Here is a 20,565-nt window from a genome sequence, read left to right as displayed (position 1 = left end):
TTTAAATAAAGACGTTTGGTTTTTTAAGCTGCAAAGTCTTCAGTCTCTCTATGCCTTTTGCCAAGATTTCCTAAGCCGTGCTTAGCCGTGCGTATATGTTCGAAGCACTATTTTGTAAAAGCCAGTGTTTTTAAGTGATGATGGAGTCTAAGAAAGTAGCGGGCTTGCCTGTTAAGTAGCATGGCAGTTATATTAAACCAATATGCTCAATCGGTTTCTACGCGAAATCGTACCTGAACGCTAAATTTCTTAGTGGTAAGTCTTTGTCGGTAGGGTGGTAACCAGCCACAGCCGAAGCCTCCCACCTGACCACACCCGAGAAATTTCAGATAAATTCACAAATTGCCCCTGTCGGGAATCGAAACCAGGAGCTCTGACTAAAAACCACAACGCTCACCGCTGCGCCAGTCACTGTCACTGTCGACGTGTAAACCATTTCCGGATGCTATTCCGGGGTGTGTACTATCATAATATTATGTCCTAACATAATAAATTTCATCGTGATTGTTTTTTGAGTTGATGTAGAAACTTCCACGTGAAAAATATATTGCGCATTAACATCATCATCGTAATAAATGCCTATTTTCTGTACCTTTGACCGTAAGCTAGTTTTAGGTTAGAGCAAACCTTAAACCTCAGTCCATCGTCCGTGCTGGAGTCGTGTTTTACCCAACACTTCTTGTTGGGTCAGTAGGTTAAATTTCTGAACAATGTGTATAAGGTAACTATTTATCAGATGTTACTGATACTGATAATGATCACTGGCAATAATTAAATGTGTTTTTTAATATATTCAAGGTCAAGGTACGAATGAAAGTATAAACCAAATTAAAACCTCCAAAATAAAACACCTATCCATTTTTGATGACTTCAGCAAACAAATATTTAGTGCTTGGTTCATGTGATATTAACTGAATCATATAACGCTTTCTTTTCACTTTAGTATTTCTGTTCTCGTTGGTAAATTAAAATCTAAAAATTTTGTGCCGTATTTCGCGCTTTTCTTTATTAACCGAAATTATTCGGATTTCTATCGTGAAATCCGAATAATTTTACAGAGTGAAAAGTTAAAGTTACCTTTAAAAACCATTTCGAAATAGCACAGCTCAAATTAACTGATTCTACGACCCAATAAACACGAGCGGCATTCAAAAGAATGTTGCCGATGTTTTCCTTTGATGAACGCTGAAATTCTCTAGTACTCGAGCCGGGAACTAAAAATAGAAAAAAAAAACTCCCATGATCCATCAATATCTGACGTAAAACAAATAACTCACTTTATAAATCGTGCAGTGATCTGAAGAGCTTCGGCTTGAATAACGATGGCACTACTGTATGTACAGATATATGTATATGTATGAATGTGTATTCATAAGAGAAATGGTCGAGTTTGTGTTGTTTACCTAGATTATGAAAAGCTTTTATCACCCGTTTACCGGCTGCATCGAAGTATTTTCATAAAAAAAACAGTTATTACTGCTACTTTATTTCTTTTTTTCTTCACGTCTAAAGTGTTGTGAAATAGTTGAAACTGTTAATGTATTATTTTGGTTTATAAAACCGAATAACATATCACTCCACCAAATAGTTTTAGTACCTATTAACTTCTTGCACTGATAGATAATGGTTTCACGGTTGGTATATTTCTACCACTTCATTTAATTGGATAAGCTTTGACGAATTGATAATTATTATTGCATCATGGTTTTATGGTTTCTTTATTATCTACTTTTTTATTTTGTTGCTGGAACAAATGTTTAATGACTAAGTGTCACTAACTGGCGAAATCACGCGCGAATTCTAATAATAACAAGTATTTTAACGCTGATTTTACCCTAGGTTTTTATGTAGTCTTTTTTCCCTATCGTACGTTAAGTATAAAAAATCCAATTTAACGGCTAGTCGAACGGTTCCTACCCTCGTACAAGACACAACTAGGTGTAAAAATCCGACACGTGCTTCACCAATTTTTGTTATTTGTTGTTAGTTGTACCAATAAAAATATACACTGTGAAACTCTCTATCTATTACAGTTTATGAGATCATTTCGCTGACAGATAGACGGAGTTTAAAAGTAACACCAAATAATGGTCGTAATAACAAAATGAACCAGTTTATTTGGAAAAGCACCACAAAAGGGCAATACAAGTTTCCAAAAACCCGTGAGAAATGCAAATACTTAAATCTTTGACAAATTGAGGCAAGAATTAAGTAATAAAAAAGCTAAACTGTAATAAAACGATGCATAACTTCCAAACATGAAGAATTAAATCTTTATTTATAACATCTAAATATTTGATGGCACAAGATTTACTTCTTATTTCGATTAGCATAAAACAAATTATCCTCAGATAAGTTACAAGTTTGTTAAACTGACCTGTATCTATTTTATAACTATGGTCGGCCAGACGTTTAACTGTATCAAATTCATGGTAAATTCGAATGATTGATATCTGTTATTCAATGTCTGCTGATAAACATATCAAAGAACAAAAAAAAAGGTAATGGTATTATGATTTATTGTTATTACCACGGACAAGCGTTAACACTTTTCAGCGGCCTAAAATATGTGAGAAATTTATTAAGACAGGCGCCATGAGCTTCCGAGAGTATGAACAATAAAATAGACTGAGAGGAAGTGTTAAGATGAAATTGAATTAATTGGTTGATAATCTAAAAGACTGATGATGTGCTTGAGCAAGTTGCCCATAAAAAAATTGTGAAATGTTTTCTGAAATTTCAAGATGTGTTTCATGATTAGGCGATTTGAATGTTTGATAATGAAATTCTGTTACGTATCACTATTCTCTATCTAATTCTCTGATCTAAACAAAAATGCAGATTTAAAAGTGGATCTACCCTATTTACAAGGAAAAAATACAGTTAAGTCTTAAAATGAGTGAACACCAGAATAACCAGCATTGTGTAGTTCAGTGACTGTTAATTATATTTTGTATATTTGCAACAATGGTAATTAATTTTAAATGTATTATAATATTAGTTTGAATCACTCAAAAACGGCTGAACTTTGGCATGCATGTAGTCTTTGACATAGAAAAGAACATTTACAACAGGCTACCTTTTGTTCCGGTTCATTCACCATAAAAAAAAAAATTACTAGCTAAGCCGCGGGCAGACAGTTTAAAATTTGGTATGCATGTCACCTATGCTATCGAAAAGGACATGTACTTTCTGTACCGATCTCTCAAATAGTTCCCGTGGAAGGATTAAAAATTGTTAACTATAACTAGCGAACGAAGCTTAATACCTATTCCTGAAGTCCACGCAGTCGTACGAAGTCGCGGGCAGAAGCTAGTAAATAATATATTGATTTTTTCAAAACACATTATCGTCTCTACTAAAGAAATATATAATTTAAAGAGTTTTACTGAAGACAAATCCTCTTATAGTTACCGGCTTTGTTAAGGCCGTTACTGAGGCCTTAATGGCGATTAATATCAATGGATTATCAAAATCCTTGGTTGGCGCAACGTGCCTATTTTTAGAGTTACACTTGCAGGTTTTCTTGAATAACACACACAGTTTAAAAGTGTTTCTTAGAGACCGATAACCTCTTGGAGGTCATTGTTAGTGACAAAGGACGTGTTATTTTCGATAATAATAGCTATCAAGTAAATTATTAACTCTTTTAGTTTATATAATGGTTACGATACCCAAATTAACCATGTCGTATTTGATCCTGTTTAAAACGATGTATTAAAATCTAAGGATGTATTGCCACTTCTCTGTGACTAAAAGATTAGAAACATGTCAATATACAAATTGAAACGTCAGTAACATTGATTTGTTATTGCCGAAGGTATAATGAAAGTATCGTGTTTCCGATGAATTTAGAATAATCAAGTTACTACAACTGGTTCTGTTTTAAAATTATCATAACATCAACGTGATGAAATGATTTTGTCTGATCGCTCTCAACACATTCCACCTGTATTGACTGATATCAGATTACGTTATATAGTGGATGATTTTAATTTAACTTTCACTAACAGTAATTGGAACAAATTTTCATAAGACCTATCAGAGCCATATAAATGTGTAATTCAGAAATGGATTAATTTACCACTGACAACAATATTTATTATATGTTGACATAAGTTATTTTATAATTAACAATTATTCATTGTAAAGTCAACATCTCCTGATGATGCTCCGGTTTCGGAGCGAAACGTGCGTAGAGGGTATATTGCCGAAGATCTGTTTGGTGTGGGGTATAAGGATTGAAGAAATTATAAATTACACCACACAAATTCTCCTGCTTTTCGCGGAGTATAGCAAATTAAGCTTAATTTTGATAATATATCATGGATTTCCGCAAAGTAACGCTTCTGCTTCTATCCAATATAAGTTATTTTTATGGTACATTCGCTATTATTTGCCTCAGTGCTTCAGCTCGGCGAATGAATTCAGCAACTTAAAATTGAACAAAAACTTTGGTAGCCAATTATTAGAAAATCTAGTGAGCATATTCATATTTGCTATTATATCAAAAAATTCATACTACAGTTTTAGAGATTTGAATCTGCTGATCATGAATTATGTTCAACGAGCATTATTTTTGCTCTCAAAAGCTAAATTTAGCGGTAATAACATTACCCATACATGCATTAGCAAATTTTACTGCGCTATATTTATTCATTTATAATTTAATGATATGCTTAACCGCGATAACAACCGGCTTTCTAAATTTAATACGATCATTATTATAATCATGTCACAAAATTTAGTGGCATGTGATTCTGCGGCTTGAAATTGCGGTTTATATATCTATTGAGTTAGTTTAAAGATCACGGTTCAGCCTAAATTACAATAATAAAAGGCACTTTAATAAATTACGCTAGTAAGTTTATTATAGCTATTCTTAGATCTTGTTTTTTATTTATTTCATTTATTTTCACAAAGTTGCAAGTTTAACGATATATTTTTTTACAAATATATTTTATTTAAGGACTTCTGTCTAAAGTATAGTAGCAGTAATTAATAGCCTATTAGAACCCCACTTCTTACTTGTAGACAAGGGCTTAGCGTGGCAGCTTAATTCCGTCTCATTACCTACTCTATTGTGGGTGGTAGCTTACATAAGCCTTGGGTTACTCCGTAAGTTATCTCGTATTAAAAATATTGGTTGGTTTCCTAACAATGGTTGTTTTTACGGAAACCACCTGATAAATTGTATCTAGTAATAAATTAACTGCTGACAAAAATCTCGCAAATCATTTGTGAGATTTTTGTCCGCAATTAATTTATGACGAGAATGAGAATATTACATATAACATTGATTTTAATTACCTAATCTTGTTTCAAACGGGCTGGCTATTTTAAAAGTAATTGGCTTTATGGATCAACCTGGCTTTTCAGCGCGGGAATGCAGTCTTCGCACTATTAGCTATAACGTTTATAGTAATTAGTTTAGATTAGTGATAAGTTTTATTGAAATCGTTTTTGAAAAATTTTATTCTTCAAATACTTGGGATCATATTTTTATTATTGTGTTGGCTGATGATATAATACAAAGATACATAAAACCTGTTAATTTAAACATACATCTGTTCCATTGGCTGATTTAACTACCTAAACATTATAAGGGTTTTTTGACTACAAGTTGTCGTTTCTAAAGTTCGTATCATCAACCGTTAAGAAAGAAAATAAAGCTAGATTAAAAAGAGAGATCGATTTGAAAGGTCCTGTATGCAATTAATTTTGCGCCACTTGCCAGGTATGCTTGTACCACATCAAACCTGCTACTTAATGGTTATCAGATGTCTTGAAATTCCTTACTTGTTCAACTGTTATTCGTTACAAGTGACACTGGCAATTTTAATGTAGTTTTGACTACTGAAATTTGAAGTAACAGTAACAATTTTGTTTTATGAAATATAACGGTTTCCTTCGCATTTGTTCAGTTAGATTTTAGATATACAAATGGCTGGAAATTACTTAGACATATTTTAGGAAAAGTTTTAATAGTTATAAAGGAATCCTCATATTTGTTCATGTATGCTCATCTGACTATCTATCTTTTAGTAAGCCTATAACATATCTGTATATATGTCACAGACATTTAAATCCTAGAATTAACATTCTTAAATTTTACCACATCATACCATTTTACGAATCATTATATTACCTATTAACTTACTTATTTTATTCCAGGTCAAGCGTATGCTGCCAATTAATTTACCGCAATATAATTTTACAAGAAATAAATAAATAATAAGACACCGTACTTCCACACAATGTGCTAACAATTTATTATCCCCATATCAATAAAATTGGCCTGGCGGCTGTCCTACTGTCAAGCGAGATAGCTCTAACTACATCCGTGTTTACAGTCAAGTCTGACAGGTACAACAACATGGTAACCGCTTCTGAATGATTATCTAAAATCTACACTGTGAATGGAGACATTGATACCTGAATTAAATCATGCAATTTAAACGATTGAGACTTGACAAACGCATTGCTTATAATGGAGTTAGAATAAATGACAGATCGGTGTAACGTTGTTCTTACAACTTTTAACTATGTAAAACGTTTAATTAACGTCATAGTCAGTAACCTTACAGCCAGGACTAAACTTTATGTCTACTATATTCTATACAATATTATTCAACCAAAATGGTGGAATTCCAAATAGTTTTGGATCATGGAACACCCGCAGCTATAACAATAAAAACTATATGTTAATAGACTAACCATCAAAATATTTATGGTAATTGGTCTTCTTTTTTGTTTCTCTTAACAACGACCCGCCTACATAACTTGACCTAACATAATGCTCATAACAAGTCCATTTCATGCAAATTTCTCAATCTTTATGAAGATGTCATAAAACACCGCCTACTTACTTCAAAGGCTAGCGATTCATTATTCTTTGATTGATCTACCATATTTCTAATAATTGTACTTAGTAGGTACAAAAAGGCGGCGTTTGAGCAATCGACGATGGCACAGTTTTTTAATTATCGAATGTCAACCTTTAAGTGTTTAAACTCAGTCTATGTCGCAATTTTTAATTCTATAGCGTCCTCATAGTAAATTATGATGAGAAAATCACGGGCAGTTTGCGGATTATGCCGTATTACAAACCTGCGTACAAAGCTGTGTAAAGTGAGCTCCTAGTAAAAAGGTGTTTTCTACACACAAATATACACACACAGGCAAAATGGAGTTATCGTAGGTCTCTCATGATATTGTAATGAGAAAAATTTACTTGCCAGAAGTTGTCACAAGAGAAAAAGTATTAATATACTTAGTAGTTTATGTTTCCAGTTTGATAACATTGCATTTTACATTCGAAGCGGTATTAAGCGCATGAATTTATAGCAAATGCGCGCGAATATTAATCATGGTAAATGGCACCATGACTTTTTTTTCGCGTGCTAAGGTAAACCAATATACAGCCAGTATTGTTCCCTGCATACAGCCTATATAAATATATAAAAAAGGCAATATTTTCATTTTTAAAATATAACAAGTTATGAATTTTGAATAACTTGATAAAATTAAGCTTTCATTTATAATAATTCAAAATTTAAAAACATTTGTTCATTTATGAAAATGCCTAATAATTTAAGCGACATAAAGCCTTTTTTTCTGGTAAAAAAAAGATAATCTTTACTACCCAGCTTAATGAAATAACTTGCAGTGAGGTACAAACTAAACTTAACACGTGTGTCTAATATCTTGGATTGTGATCCATATATATCGATGAAGCTTTGTTTGATTCCCATTATATTTTTATCACTTTCCCATTTTTTAGTAGTAAATAGAACCATACTATATTTTGTCTTTTTATGATAGTTCTTTTCCCTATACAAAAAACTAATTACAACAATAATCTAGAGCTATTCGCGGTAGACGATTGCAAAATTGATTTTTTTGATCCAAACTCGCCACGGCGGTAGCGACAAAGACTACACCGCTATATTTATTTTGTGCTTATGTTGGCTCCAGGAATTGTTTATCCTTTTTCTTATCCTATGAGAGGATGTATAATATTATCTAAAGAATTAATAATTACTTAACCGGAATTATTAGCTAAATGAGGAATTCTGTAATTTATAGTAATGCTGATTTTAAGACCTTTGCTTGGCTTTCTTCCGAATTAACATGTTTTTTATGTGATATTCTTACAACTTTTATCTGGCCTGGTGAAAGACTTCGGCCGTTGGTAGTTACCATCCTACTCAGAAAGATGTGCCGCTAAGCAATTTAGCGTTCTGGTAGTTTAGCGATATAGCATGGGAATTGCCAGGTGAGATTGCAGTCAAGGGCTATCTAGTGGAATGAAAAAAAACCCTTTCCTTACAAACCTACAGAACTGTTTGTATGAATATCATCACCTAGACTATGTGGAAGAACGTAGAAAATGTATCTCAAAGTACACGAGTAGTAAGTAAAATAAGTTAACATAGTAAAATCTACGGTCTTATAATTCAAGCCACGTAAGTACAAACTTTTGGTCGAACGATTTTATTATACGTATAGGTGATCGCATTGCATTGTAATGAATTATGATTCATGAGGTTATTGGTCTACGTGGTATAATAACTTTTGCTTAAACATTAATTTAGGCGGCTAACCGACAGAAGACTTCTTTGGCTTCTCTTTTTCTATCTAAAGACAGATTTAATTGAAACTACAACTAACAGCTGTACATATTTACTTATATAGTATGTGAGTGATAAGTCACATAATATAATATCAAGCGTGCTAGAACCCTCAAATAATTGTATATTCTATTTTGAAATGTCTTCTACAAGACATTTTACTAAAAGGGATGAGATACTGTTTTTTTCTCATCCCAAAAAAAAAATATTCTATTAGTTACATATTAATAATTAAAGTATCAGTGGGATTCAAACCCTTTCTATTCATGTTATGACCATCACAGAGTTTCATCGAAAATCTTTAGTCTACAGTTACAATTTAACAAACTCGTTGTTTCGTTTAAAAGCCGACGTACCTACTATATATATAAGATTAATGCAGTGAGTCCACTGATTACGTTTTCATTGATAGCATATATACTTAGCCTGAAATAGGCAGGTTGGTATCATAATAAAAGATGGACGTCCGCTGACTTAGGAAAAAAGCATCATGCGTGGGTTATATTCTAACTTGAGACTCCCGCCTATTGCTGAACTACACCCAGCTATGTTGCTTACTTTATTTCTACTACGGATTTCTTCATTTCTATTTACATAATAATATATTAGTTCCACAAACTCTCACTATATTTAGTTATCAGCTACTATGATTATCATTTTTGTCTTCATTGTTTTTTTAACGACAGTTTACTACTTTCTTACCCTTATGGTTTCAAAAGTGATTTCCTAAGTCTTACTTTAAGACCTATTTTCAGACTTAACATATCGTCCCTGACGCCGAACTGGCGAGTATGGAGGAATTGTCATAATTGGTGTGGCCATAAAATTACTTGGGCAATTAAAGTCCGCTGTTTGAGATGACGTCAAAATTTACAAAGATTCGTAAAGCTATAAATGTATAAATTCCTCCTCAAACTCAACAGTTTCAATCAACTCTAATGCTGAATACCTATGACGTGTCCGTTAGTTCATTGCGAATATTAATATTGATTGCTTTCTATAAACTAGGCAGGTACACCGATGTTCATCAAAATATTACGGTAGTAAGCTTTTCATACTTTCCTAGGTTATTTTTGATGGTTAAACAATATACTATGATGTTTTACCTATCGAAGATTCTTAATATTTTACAATTTCTGGCCTGCACAATATTTATTTTGCATTTTATCGATTATGTGTCCATAAGACTATAATAATAAGTCAATAAAATAAGACACTTTCATTACGGTTCCAATTCTACTTTTTACAAATACTTTAGGCCTAAACATACTAGAAGATGCCTCGTCCAACCTATTTATTATTTGACCTATGAGGTTCTGCGTTTTATTTCCAGGACGGACCCCGAAATAATAACACTCAATAATAACATCTTTATGGTCTATGAAAAATACTCAGGTACAATGAAAACATGCCCTCCAAATGTTCACTTAGGGCCATTGCCATAACACCTAAAAAGCGCAATTAGCTCTTTGTATGGCTAGACTAATGTCGTGTAATCGAAAGTCTTCAGATTGAATTTGAAGGTTTTAGATAAGACTAATGAAAATTCCTGCTGGTTTTAGATTTTATATGCCATATGACATTCAAATGTACGGTCAAGTTTTAGCTTCCATTTGTTAGTCTCCTTAAAACAAAAATTAATCAATTAGTATTAACTTGAATATGAGCAGCAATATTATGAAAAAACATCTTGCATCGCTTAGACATTAGATAATTAGCATAACAATTAACGGGAAGCTACTGAAGGTATGTTTTTGGTACATATTATTAAGTAACCCTGACCGAAATGAAGAGGGGAACGGTGTCAAATCATTATTGTACCAAACAATTGTCCAAGCAATAAGCAAGCTGTTTGTTCAGAGGCAACTGGGCAAATAATGGGCTGCCATGAACCAATTTACATTATAAATATAGGTCTATTTAAAAAGACATAGAAATGGTTTTTTAAGTTATCTATTGTTTACGAGTTCCATAATTGAAATTGCACATAAGTTTATTGCATGCATTATTAAATTAAGAATAGTTATCTTATACCACCCTTGATCGGACTTGGCTTGGAATGAATGCATGAATATACTTTTGTTGCACACCACAAAAAGTACATAAAGTTTTATGTATGTGTATGGCTTTGTCAAGTTTATAGTTTGTTGATCATAAGCGACGTAAACATGCAGGCGTAAAACACTAATAATAGATAGAACGCATATTAATGCGTAAGTAAATAAAAAAACGACTTTTAAATCTTTCATATTGTACCCACTAACTCATGATTAGCAAATTGTCTGTGTATTGTATCGTGCACTATATTTATTTATATCTTGCATTAATTGCAATTGATTTGCAGGCCAACTGATTTTCATTTGCCAAGCAAAACAATCGTACCGATGGAACTAACCTGTTAGAACCCTGTTAACACCTATAATGCCAATTTTCGCGTGTGAGTAGATCAAACTCGTCCGCTAAACCATGATTTAATTTATAGCTCGAGTATGTATGTCTGTTTTAATGACTTTTTAATGGACACCCATTAAAGCTAGCTTACAAACTAAATGTTTTAAGAAATCTTGATAAACCAGTAAATAAAACTAAGCGACATTTTTTTATATTCGGTCTACTAAAATCATGATTATTTATAAAAAACTTATGTTAGGTACAAGGTTTTTCTTTAAATAAATTCTCAGTACCAGCCCGCGCCCGGAGTTAGAAAATTGGGAGGATTAATAATCGTTAAAGCCTACTTTAGGTTAAATTAAACCTTTAATTTAACAGTAGTTTAATGGACCAGTGATAAATATCTAGGCACTATAAGTTATAACCTTGTCTCCTATGAGGTAGGAGACGTGTGCCAAACGATGTATTTCATAGCAAATTTTAAAGAATGCATTACCCTCGTAAGTACTTGGTATAATAATTACCTTACTTTTGGGATTTCTTCTAACGGTGTTTCCTTATTATATACCAGAGTAATGAACACTTCACTTTTTTACATACATATCACACTTTGTGCACTTGGAAATACTTGTAGTATGCGCACTATTCAATTTACCTAATCTGTTTTATTTACCAACGAATTTAATTCAATAATCCTCCAAACTTCTGTTCAGAAAGAAAGTGATAAAACAATGTTAACAAATGATTCTATCGATTTTTTTTAATTTTATAAACAACTTTATAATACAAATACTAGAGTTCAAAGTCCAACAAAATAAAGGTAATCACAAACGTTGCGCTATCGGGGTCCGATTACATTACCAAGATTAGGTTACATTTTAGGTAACCGCTTATCTGTTAGGTGTACAATTTTCCTAAACATTTTCTATTTTGCCGTCTCTTATCAGCACATCTGCATAATGTGAGGACTGGGTTGTCGTGTTGATATAATTCAATGCGTCATATTTAGTGAAAAGATATGTTGATTGTTGATGGTGTATCATAATAATAAATACTAAGTATACAATAATGGAAAATAAGAGAAAAACCGAGAGGTTTTGATAAAAATTAAATAATTGGAACTATCTAATTTTGTAACTAGCCATAAACTATATAATAAAAATGAAATGTTCTACAAGCCTTTATGATAATTTGCTAACAAAATATTTATTTCATTTGTTGAGGAGTAGGTGTAACATGTTAAGGAGAAGATAATGAGTCTTTAAATTAATAAGAAATTAAAATATAATAAATATAGTTAAATTATAATATATTCATCAAGTTTCAAAAATGTTTCGGTCAGGCATTTTCCCAACAATGTCTGTTTAGCATATGAATAAAATTAGGACGTTCTACAGTTAAGTGATAGTCACATAAAACGCCTGCATTCTAGTACTGAATGCAGATAATGCCTACAGCTAAACATTTAGCGAGCCTTTGAAAATCTAAACATGGGATAAAATACTGTGCTTTTATGTTAAACGTTGTCTATAAACAGACATATTTTCTTGTAGTATTGAAAATCAATTACAAATAACATCGATTCAGCTGTAAATTATCTGATCTTGGAGTTGTACAACTTATGTAGAGACAATTTGAAATTACTTGTACATACCATTGCGATGTCTGTCTACGTCTTCCAGTAAAAGTTTTTATATATAATTTTGAATAAAATAAAATCACTTTTTGAAAAGAAAGATAACTTGAAACTTGATTGTATTTTTCTACTAAAGAAGAGTGTTCAGTCTAAAATTATGTATATGGGTTCTAAAAACTAAAGAAAAGCTGTAAAATATTACATCTAGGAGCCACTTAACAATTGTGCATTGTAAAATCATCTCCTAAGGAGGCGTCAGAGTAAATGGGGAATAGGGACTGCATTTTTTAAGATCGGTGTGGTGTAGATTTAAGAAATAGTTATTAAAATTGCACATTTTTACATGTTATTGTAGGTATATCATGGAATTCCGCAATTAAACAACAAATGGGGTTCAATAGAGTGAATTATTTATTTAAAATTATAGTATAGAGTAGAAGTCTGGTTTAATTTTAACTTTATCTAACAGCGTTTATTATTGTTCTAACTTACAAAAAATACGTTGTTATCACGTGCAGGAAGGTTCCAGAAGGACTTCAACTACATAACAAGGATGTTAAAGTGCGTTGGCGCAACAAATGAAGGAATTACGACACGCAATCAAATAGCTTCATAACTAGAAATACTTACATACATTATCATCACAATTGTAAGAATGTTAACCGCACATTCCTTAATAACGGTTAGGATCTAACTCAGCTACTATGTCATAGCCAACCGATGTAGATACCAGTTTGTTTCCTGTCTAAGCTATTTATAGCTTGGGGTATTTAAAGATAAGTAAAATAGAAATAGGATAGGTATTATTTATATCCCATAAAGCCTAGGAAAATAAGGCGACCGCCGTTGCGCAGCGGTGAGCGCTGTTGGTGTAAGTTGGAGGTTCTGTGTTCGGCATATGGGGTATATTCTCGGGTCTGGCTTCGGCCGTGGCTAGTTACTACCCTACCGACAAATACGTGCCAATAAGAAAGAAAGAAAGAAAGAAAGAAAGAAAGAAACATTTATTTTTTACATTGCGCCACACATTACAATATTCACAATACCACATATGTTATGTGTGGCACAACCTAGAAAAAAGGTGCCAGCTCAGCATTGTGCTGCATGCGCCAGTGGGAGCATACAGCGCTGATTTTCAGTTGGCACCTTGTACCAGGTAACACCACGGAAATACGTAGCCATCTACTGACCACATTTTAAGCTTAGTTTAAAAAAAAAAAAAAAACTAACTAAATAAATCCACAACAATAATAATAATAAACTAAAGTAACATATATTTATATAAACTTGAAAATAAAAACGTACATATATCATAAACTTATTAAGATACACAGTGTAATATAATAGTGATAAAATTATTAAGTGGTAAAGTAAAGTATAGTAAAGTATACAGACTGTCTCTAGAGAAAAGATGACTCCGCCACATGTTCTTGGAATTCCACCTGTTTGGCCAATAAATATTGTTTAATTTGGTTCTTAAATCCAAACTTACTTTTAAAGTTCTTGATTGGCGGAGGAATATTATTCCAACACTTCGTGGCGGAGTACGTGAACGAGCCCCTAAACGCAGCAGTACGATGAAGTGGGATGCGAAGCTGGTTTCGACTGCTTCGAAGCTTCCTTTCATCGTCACTAACCCAATTCAGTTTATTTATTAAATACAAAGGCTTACCTTGCTTTATTACGCCATAGAGAAGACCTGCAAGATGCAACTTCCTTCTAGAACCCATTTTTAACAAGTGATGATTGTTTAAGAAAGGAGTTACATGGGTTCTAGGAGGTATGTCGAAACAAAACCTCGCACATGCATTCTGCACTCTCTGGATGAGACGCTTCGTACGGCACAGCAATCGAGGACCGAACATAACATCCGCGTAGTTTTATAATAAGCGATTTAGTGTTCCACTACGATGTCGCGTAAAAACTGATTAGGGGTGTGAGTTTAAAATAACTGCCCTACCCCTAACAGGGTAGCCTGTTACCATATTAGACCGCATCATCACATACCACCATGAAATTGCAGTCAAAGCACATTGTAGTTCAATAAAAAACCTAAAAAATAAGTTAAACATTTTTAAAATTAGATATAATAAGTTCAAATTTAGGATCAAATTATAACGGACATCTGCAATAATTTGAAAACTGACATACTAGTCAGCTGCTAAGTTCCCTCGTTCTTAACTAATTTAGAGATTTCCATCCCGGATCATGATTGATGATACTTACGGCCAAGCCAATAAAGGCAAGACGGAAGAAAGTATCCAGATGCCCAAGGATAATGGGGTCCCTGCCGCGGCCGGGCCACTCGCCAATAATATGGCACGAAGCTAAGTATATCGTGGATTTTAGAACTCCCTACAAAAGACCTACCTGGACCTACTAACAGTGGACGTAAATTTCCTCTGGTCTGGTGGAAGGCTCCAACCAACGCTTTTTACCACCCTATCGACAAAGCAGTGCCGCTTAGCGATTTAGCGATTTGAGGATAATATAACTAAAACACCCCTAACGGTTTAGCCAATTACCATCTACAAATGCATCATTACCAGCAAGTGTATGCTGTACTCGGTAAAAAAAGAGTGGCTTGAGATAAGAAATCTGCCATATAGCGCATTTCAATAAATAAATCTTACATAAGAAGCATTTATTTGCGAAAGTATATCATCGTTTATTTTATATGCAGTATATCCCTATCCCTACTAATATTATAAATGTCAATGTAGGTTTTAAAGATTTTAAAATAATGACAGTGTATAGTCAGTACATATTTGAAAATTTAATGTACGTTCACAAAAACATTTCTAAATTTAAGAAAAAATGTGACTGCAATAATTTAAACATTAGAAGTAAGAATAAACTTACAGTGCAATATACTAGGTTACATAAAATTCATAATTCGTTTAAAGGAAATTGCATATAATTCTACAATAAACTACCAATTGACATCTTGGAGATGTCTCTTAAAAAGTTCAAAGTTTGTATTAAACGTAAGCTTATAGAAAAGTCCTATTATAGTATAAAGGACTACGTAAACGATAAAAAAGCTTAGGTGTAAATTATTTCTCTAACCAGGTTGCTCTTCTAATAATTTAAAATGACATTGTGAGATGGCGATAACAAAAAAAAACACCCGTCTAAGTTTGTTGTGGGCTTCTTCTTAGACCGGGACGCGTTTGGAACCCTCGTAGCTTTAGTTTTAAGTTTACGAATGTGGTTATCGCCATCATCTCACTACCGTGTAATTCTTATGTACGCATCAAAAGTGCCACCTGTGGGCCTACTTGAATAAAGATATTTTTGACTTTGACTTTGACTTTGACTTTGTTTGTTTGTTACGCTTTCACGCAAAAACTATTTAACCGATCCTCATGAAACTTTGTACACATATTCTTGGAAGTGTTAGAAGTAATATAGGATACTTTCAATTCCTACATTAAGCTCGGTTCCTTTGGGAGAGGGGATGAGTGTTTGACGATTCTACACCATAACTCCGACAAATTATAACCCATTTAAATAATTATTTTTTTACTATAGAGGTTATAAAATGTGTTTAATTTTGCCCAAATTGCGGTTTGAGATAGAGGACAGAACTCCTCAGCGGACAGCAGCAAACTTGTCATTTAAAGTTTGGCGATACTGGAAACTTTAATTTTTTTTTTAGATCTACAAATAAATTTAATGCCACATCAAAAAACAAAATCAAACACAGACGAAGTCGCGGGCAACAGCTAGTAAAAAATAAACCGGAATAACTGTATTAGTAAAAACTGTATTGCAATTATCAGGCCCTCATTTTGTCAGTTACAATATTAAATTAGAGTAAAGGCTAGTGCTTAGTGCCTAAATAAAAACTTAAAAACTTATCATGCACATTATTGAGTGTGCGTGCGTTATTTGACATGGTTAAGAAGCTGAAGGAGAATAATGATTAAGTAATTATTACTGCACACTGAGGTTTAATTTTTATAGATACAAACAAAGACGTTGTTTACGATGTTGATAAATCACAGCCATGTTGTAAGAACCGGATTGTTTTAACTGAACCTTTTCTTCGCTGTGTGATAAGAAGAAGTGGGTTATCGGAACACTTTACCTATTTAATAGTAAAAATAGACGTACATATTTTAATGAATGAAGTGTTACTTTTATCTCCACATTATAATATAATCTTATTCATCTATGAAGTTATAATAGTTCAATAATTAGTCTTATAAAAACGGTCAAATCGTAGTAACGTTTGGTTAAATGTCGAACGCGTCCTCGGAACTTTTTCCACTTGGACTGTAATATTTTTTTATCTGTATCCCTTTATTACAAACCTCTTTTTGCGCTATGTCTGATTGTGCGTCTGTGTCATTGTGTTTATCGATTAACCGTTATGATTTTTAGCCATTTTTAATGACTGTAAGTGCACAGCTGTGGAGCTATTTTCTCAGCTGGCGTGGTTAGAGTAATACAGTAATTGATGTGTATATTACATTATTTAACAGAATAGGCATTTTGGTACAATAATTAACCATTTTAACCAGTTTTCCGCACTCCTAATCATGTTAAGCCTCTATAATATATTTTGGTATAGGTTTTAAGACTATAGCTTTTGGATTTTTGTATTGATGAAATACATTTATTGGCCGTAAAATCGAGCATTGATTTATTTTGAGGGGATAGAATGGAAAGTTATCGTCATTTTTTGGATTTTTGAAAAACATCTATTGGCAAAAATTAATTACCAAAAATTTATTATTCATGATAGCAACGTTGACTTGACGAACGAAAATTAGAGCTTTGTATAAATAAATAGCACTTATGCCAATTTTCACTAACAACGTTCATATGAATTCCTAGTTTTTTTGCATGTTCAGAAACAAGTTATGATATATATATTTGTAGAACTTGATTAATTAACTAAGTATTATTGAATCGTAATAAATTATGAATACGCACAAAAAGTAGATTTACTTAATCGTTTCAGAAGTGATGATATAATTATAGTCGCGGATATAAAAAACATAACCTGTCATTCAGTGCAAAAAATAATATGAGTGCTTTATGAAAGTGGACTAAATGTCAACGTCTTTATTAATGAAGCGAAGCAGGTTTTTAATAAGAGCAACTTGCAATTAATTTCAATCTGTATGCTATGAATGTCAACAATTACCCTAGTTTATGGGACTAGTTTTGCAATAGGGATAGTAAACACTCTCTAGCTCTCTAGTACCTTTAAGGGTATAGACGCTTCCATTTATGTGCGACTCAAAAGTCTACTAAGTAGGTATGAAGCAAATAATAAAAGCAGAGATTGTTTCGTCACTATGAAATGTATTTTTTTATACTTTTTTTACGGGTTACGTTCAAATGATGGATAAACTTTTATTGCACACCGAACACAAAATTACAGAAAATAAAATTCAAACATCAACACAACATTAGCGTTTACAATACAGCGCATAGAATTCATTCTGAATCAATTTTGTTTCAGTAATCACTTTGATTGTTACCTGTGTTCTGCTCAACCGCTGCGTCGCGTCGATCTCAATGAAATTAGGCACATAGATAGCTCACATCCCAATGATGGACAGTTTTTTTCCCCGGTAAATAAAGGGCTCTTTCGGTTTTTATTGTAGTATATGTTTCCTACTTTTGATTAAACGCCTAACAAATCTTGATTTAGCTTTTATTTCGTACACAGAAAGATTGTATCCTGTAGACAGATAAAGAATTCTGTTCAAATCAAGGAATAAAAAAAAAATATCAGTACGTCAACATATACAAAAGCGCCTCTGCTGGCATAGCTAGTTTAAAAAAAAAGCACGGTTTTCCTGAGCCGGCAAATTTATCCCTGGGTTCCTATGCAACTAAGATATAACTCATACACTAATGATATAATTTCCGACCTTTGCCTTCGAATGTTGTAGGACAAAAAGCTAACAAACTTTACATGCAGCTATTACTATATTTTGTATTACCTATTTCAAATAGAAAAGCAGTGATAGCCTAGTTGTTACAGTTTCAGCTTCTCTTTCGGGGTGACCGACTTCGATCCCCGGTACACACCTCTAACTGTTCGGAGTTATGTGCGTTTTTAATTTAAGAAATTTAAAATATCTCTTGGTTTACCGGTGAAGGAAATCATCGTAGGGATACCTGAATGCCTGAGAATTCTCCATAACGTTTACAAAGGCCTGTGAAGTCTACCAATCCGCAATCGGTCAGCGTGATTGATAGGAGACCCTGTAGTGGGCCGGTAGAACATAATGATGATGATGATGATTCAAAATAACCAACCTAATGCCTAAAATTTTTAGAGCTTTCTCCTTACCAGCGTTCAACTTTGCTTCCAGCGTACGAAATTTCACATGCCATTCACAAGAAGGTGAGTCCTTCTTGTGAATGGCATGCAGGACGTAAACTGCTGGTTGACTTAACACAGCTTTTATATTTTTGCATGGTGGTATATCTTGTGGTTGCAGGAGTCAGAGAAAAGCTAGCGTAGCATACACATCAAAATTTCAATGCGAACGAAGTCCCGGATTGCAACTAAGTAATATCCTTAATTATTATTAATACTCGAACATGCCATAATTTCGACGTGTAACACAGCTGTGTTGAAAAACGTTTACGTAAATCTCCGAATGACCACACGCGATGCAAGTCATTTTTCTGGGAGTTATATGAATAAACCTTGAGATGAAATAATTGAACGATAATTACTTTTTCACTCCAAACACTTTATTTACACTTACATAATAAGTCACTTATTTTAAAATAAATCAATTTTATTTTCCTAGATATCGATATGCGACAAAGATGCCGAAACCCCAATCCACAAATCTTAAAATAAACTAAATTGGCAGTTCCAAAAATAGTGTTGTCCTTTTCCGACGAGAACATTGTGAAATGGTTAGACTACGTTTTTGTTAAGAGATAGTATACCAAAGAATAATTGGCGCCAATAGTGGCCTATGGTGGATAATCAACACAACAGTATTTAAAAAAACAAACATTTAGAATCAAACGCCGCATTTAAATCGGCCAATCCATTGGAGTGCTGCACTGATATCGTGACAGACAGACGGACAACTTTTTGCACTGGGGTTTTAAAACACACAACCTAAACGTGAGCGTACATGCCTATACGTCCCCATTTCGTCGTGGGCAATAAAATTGCTCGTAAAATATGCAGACCCTCTTGAGTTTTCACATGAATAAAGTTTTTATACCATTGGTATTCATTATTTTGAAGTAGTGGGTACTTGTGAAATGTAGAGCAGCTCGATGGAGATAAAAATAATGATGTTGCTTTTTAAAACTCCACTATTTTCTATTCAGAGATAAATTCATATATTTTTTTAATGAACAAGTGTCCAGTGCCTGTGTGCAAGTGTCCAGGCCAGTGTGCAAGCACAATATCATATTATAGTTAGTATCCAATAGTTTAAAATGAGGATTAAATTTATCAATTAATTATATTATTTTATTAATTTATTTTAGTGGGTAAGGCTTCGGCTTTCTTTTTGTGGAGACAAAGTTCGGCACTCACAACATAGTTTTAGGAGCGTTTAGTGTGCATTTTAATTTAAGCAATTTAAATATCACTTGCTTTAAGGAAAACACGTGAGGAAACCTGTATGCCTGAGACATGATGTTCTCGACGGCGTGTGAAGTCTACCAATCCGCACTTGGCTAAACTCTTCGTATTCTTCGAAGAAACTGCCCTGTACTGGGACGGTAATGGCTTGAAGATGATGATAAACTAACTATCGAAAATAAGAATTATGAAGCTGGGCCTAGAGATTCGAGCTTCCCTTGCGGGGTGACCGAGTTCGGTCCCCAAAACGTAGTTTTTATTTTTCAGAGTTACCATCATATCAACCCATTACCGGGCACGGGTGTCCTTCTACTATA

The 20,565-nt window shown here is 33.3% G+C and overlaps 1 protein-coding gene across 1 annotated transcript in view; it reads right to left on the bottom strand.

Moving 5' to 3' along the window:
* LOC120633255 (thrombospondin type-1 domain-containing protein 4-like) overlaps positions 1 to 20,565 on the bottom strand; it is a 186,528-nt gene that overhangs the window by 156,480 nt on the left and 9,483 nt on the right. The gene's annotated exons all lie outside the window — the stretch shown is intronic.

The sequence above is a fragment of the Pararge aegeria genome, chromosome 21 (genome assembly GCF_905163445.1).
Source record: "Pararge aegeria chromosome 21, ilParAegt1.1, whole genome shotgun sequence".
NCBI classification, from domain to species: Eukaryota; Metazoa; Arthropoda; class Insecta; order Lepidoptera; family Nymphalidae; genus Pararge; species Pararge aegeria.
This window is presented reverse-complemented; position numbering and strand designations above follow the sequence as displayed.